Source organism: Corvus kubaryi, unplaced genomic scaffold (genome assembly GCF_017639235.1).
Source record: "Corvus kubaryi isolate FWS band 111438036 unplaced genomic scaffold, C.kubaryi_AGA036_p1.0 37249, whole genome shotgun sequence".
Classification (NCBI taxonomy): Eukaryota; Metazoa; Chordata; class Aves; order Passeriformes; family Corvidae; genus Corvus; species Corvus kubaryi.
In genome coordinates this window covers 105405-109934 of record NW_024581072.1, presented here as the reverse complement: position 1 = coordinate 109934, position 4530 = coordinate 105405, and positions in this window count along the sequence as shown.

Sequence of the window (4530 nt, the reverse complement as noted above, 5' to 3'; positions counted from 1 at the left end):
CATTTTTACCATCTTCTGCAGGGCCCTTTGCAGACAAGATAGCAAACAGGGTACAAGCATCTTCTGTGTAGTTTCCATTAATTCCTGAACGTATTTGGGAATTCATTTTGATTCATTTTTTGAATCTATACAGCACATACCATCAAAATCTTCACACTCTTGTCCATGGGATAATAAGAAAAAAATCAATAGTTGCACAGTTTTTTAAAGCAGTGTGGCGAATGCTATCTACATCAGTGGCTAGTGCAATAATAAACTAGCAGCTATGCGTTCTCTTTCATTCCAAAAATGTATGTCATTGCTACAATCTACTGGTAGTGTGTTCAGTGCTCTCTGCAATCTATGGTGTGCAGTGTGGCTTGCAATGAGTAGCGTATCAGGTGTTACCATACCTAACTGTCCAATGGTGCAAGGCCCCCCTACTGTTCTGCTGGGGATTTCTGGATATGCAGGGTCTCCACAAAGCAAAAACAAATCTTCAGGCAATGCTCTGGGTTTTGCCAAGCCCTATTGTTTAGTTTAGTGCATGCAAAAGGGTCACCCAAATACTCTTGGTATTCCAGGGAGTCAGGTGAGCAGCGTAAGGTTTCTTCCTCTGAGGAGTGTCATCCAACACAGCCTGAACACAACAAGCAGGTGCCCACCAAACTCCTGCATCTGTGGAGACACAAGCATATCCACGTCCCCAGGTAACAAGATCCCACGGGCCCTCCCAGGCTCATATTTGCAAACTGCAAACCCAGACTGGAGCAGGGCCATGGGTCCTGATACTCAGTAACTCTAACAACAAAAAATGTGTTAAAATAACAGGTATTGTATGAAAGGGAGGGACAGTAAGATGGTTCAGTGTAAATACAGCTTTCCAAACTCTTGACTGTGGGGTTTCACCCTGCATTCCCCCTTTTTGTTTTTGAAGAAACACTTTAAGCATAAAATGAAAGTGCTCTATGATGGCTTGACCAGTCGGAGTGCTGGTGACATGGCGAACACCCCAAAGTGGCAAGAATTGTTGAGTGCACTGAGCTGCATAACCAGGACCATTATCAGTCTTTACAACACGTGGTACGCCTAAAGCTGCAAAGGCGCTGCACCAATGCAAAATCACATCTTTAGCCTTCTCTCCTGCATGTACAGAGGCCCAACAGACTTTAGAATAAATGCCCACAGAAACATGTACATATTTAAGGCAACCAAACTCTAAAATGTGCGTAATGCCAGATTGCCACAGCTGAAGAAATTGCAGCCCTCTGGGGTTCATCCCGTCATGAGTCATGGTGACATGTTGCTGACAGTCGGAGCATGAGGCAGCTATATCATGTGCTGCTGCAGACGTAAGATGGAATTGATGTCATAGGGCATGAGCCCCTTGATGGAAAAATTGATGTGACTGAATCACCTGTTGCAATGTATCTGGTACCGGGGCCGTCCACACTGGGGCTGTCAGCTTATCCGCATGGGTGTTTCCTTGTACAATGAACCCAGGCAAACTGATATGACTACAAACGTGGACAATATAAAATGGTGCAGTTTGTTGGCGTAATGCAGGCCATAATGTTTTTAGGAAAGAAAACAGTTCATTGTTATTTACCTCTTTCAAAACGGCACGATCTAATTGACGAACTATAGTGCACACATGTTGAGAATCAGATACAACATTTAAATTTTCAGAAGGCCAGGCTGCAAAAGCCGTTTGACTGCCCGTAATTCTGCCAACTGAGGGGATCCATCCTGGTGGCCTATGAGGTCATGCCACTGATCTCCCTCCTTCCAGGTGATGACAACTTTTCCTGTTTGCCCTGATCCATCGGTAAACTGTGTGCCCTTGTAAGGGGGTCGATGAATACAGGGATGACTCCACAATTTGCAATTCTAGATGCATCTGCAAAAATTTATGTGCAGGGTGGTGGAATAATATTTTTCCTGGAAACTCTTCCATGGCCATTTGTAAAACAGAGCTATTGGCCATACACCAGTCCCAATACTCAGAGGTTAAGGGTACAGTCATAATGGCTGGCTCTTGCCCTGATAGTTGGACACACTGTTGTCTGACTTTACAAATTACATGAGGTATCAGCTCTAAGTGGGTGGTAACCATTTTCTTGTGCTGGTATGATAAAAATACCCAGTCCAAAAAATGTAAAGGGTCCTGCCAACTATCTTGCCATTGGGCTGTGAGGCCCAGAGGATGATCCTGAGACAGTGAAAAAAGAACACTGACAAAAAAACCCCACTGAGATGTATAGTGGTAACTACTCTCCAGGCTTTTTTCTTTAATATTGCTAGTTCTATGTTCTTTAATGCTTCTTTAAGCACTTCTGGTGACAAGCTCCTGGGAGACAAGTAGGGATCACCTTTTAATAAATCAAAAAGTGGTACCAACAGCACGTTCTATAATTCCAATAATGGTCTGATCCAATTAATTGTACCTAACAATTCTTCTAAGTCCCTGCATCTGATACTGTGTTGTTCCAACTTTGCTGCTGGCCTCAATCATGTCTACTAGTGTAGGATTCTCCAGCATCAACAAAAGCTGCTTACAGTATGTATTTGCATTATCTTTAGCTAATTGCAAGAACAAAGTTTCTTGGGCCAATACGTTGTCAACTTGTTTCTTAATCGCCTCCATAAGATGATCTATAAATGTTACATGTGGCTCACTTGGTTTCTGCTTGACTGTCGTTCACGACTGATGAGGGTCCCTACATCTGGTACATGCTTCATCACTTGAAATGCAAGCTCTTTTCCTTGCTGTAACACTAAGGAATGCAGTTGGGCTTGTAGTTGCGGGGTGTTAAGTGGAGGGTCCCCCATAAGCTGGGCTGGACCTGCTCCAAAAATGAGAGTCATCTTGAGAATGTTCTAAATTACCCATGGTGACCTCATTCACTAGCCGTCTCCTAGCCGTCTCCACTGCCACCCAAAAATAATCATCTGAGTCAGAGTGAAGCAAATTTGGGTCATCTGCCGACAGTCAAAAGGGGTTAGCTTATTAGTAAAGATAACTCGCAGCACAGTGCGAAAATGAGAAGCAAACCCATGCTGCATCCCCGTGTTTCTTAGATCTTTCATTGCACTCCAATGAAAAGGATCCCATTCATCAGGGCTGTTGCCATTATTTTGGATCGCAGGACATGCTGGATCTGCCACAGCTGACTCTTGGTCTGCCAAAGCTGACTCTCCTGCGTCCTTAGCTTGTTCATACACTTTTGTTCAAAATCTCTTTGGATCCGCCCCCTGTACCTAGACAGCCACTGGTTCTAGAGTAAATATATCTTGCAGCGGAGCGGTGGTTGGCTGACAGCCTGCTCCTCCTGACCTTACTGGCCCCGACAGATTGATGAAAACAGGCTCAGGGGCTTTGTCCCAAGGCCATACTGGATGTGCCACCTCTGGAGGCATTGGAATGTCATCATCGAAATCAGGGGGAAGAGGATAACTCTCAGGCGATACTGGGGAAATAGGATCCTACACAGAAGCAGTCGCATGGGGAGTAGGAGACGAAGGGGAAGCAGCCACAGCCAGAGCACGGGGGTCGGCTGTGGGGGTGGTGGCTGCAGCAGCAGCTGCCGCTTCTCTGTCAGTTTTTAATTGCAGTAATGAGTCCTGAACTAATTGCCATATCCTTAGTGATCTTGTGGCTATTTCGTCCCCCTTTGTAGCTGCCTCCCATAGTGCTTGCTTCCTCCCATGTTTCAACAAAAAAGGCAGTCTGTACATCTGCTCTCACGCCATTTCTTTTGCACCAAATGAGCAAGGTTTGTAGTGCTTGCTCCTCGTATTTGATGCCTCTCTCCTGTAATATTCACAGCAGAATGTTCAAAATAGATTTTTCTTCTGCTGACATTTGAGCCCCCATGTCTATGTTCCCAGTCGGTCATCTGAGGTCAGGTGTCTCTTTCTGCTTTCGTAAATTGTCTGGACTTTCAGGCTCTCACTCTCCACCTTGTACTGCTAGGCTGGGCTCCACCGCTGGCTGCTCTAAGGTCCACAGTCACGACCCTATCATGTTGGGGTCGCAGTTTAAAAGTGGATACAAAAGACTGACGCCCAAAGATGGTGGCAAGCATTAGCAGTTTATTATCCCACAGTACAACTTTTTATACCTTTTCTCTATATCTCGCGCATAACACAGACTCCTTTTTGCATTATAATTGGCTAACAAACATGTGCCTTCTATCCTTTTCTAACTGGTCACAAATCACTCTGCTTTTTGCTGTAAATGTCAATGCATGTCTGCATTCTACACTTCTGTCTCAAAGTTGTTTATCTGTCTTGTTCAAGGGCACAGCTGCACCCCATCCAGGCCGAGGCTGCCCGCAGCCCATTGCTGTCCTCCCACAAGGGTGCACAAGAAACTGGGAGCAGACACACCTGGGACAGCTGATCTAAACAGACCCTACCATGTCGCTGTTGTACCAAGATGGCGCAAAGAATAACACGGATTCAGGATTGGGTTCAAAGTCCAGAGAATGGCTCTATTTAATTATATAATTCAGCTTTTATAGCTTTATTCGTAAGGGTAGATTAGAT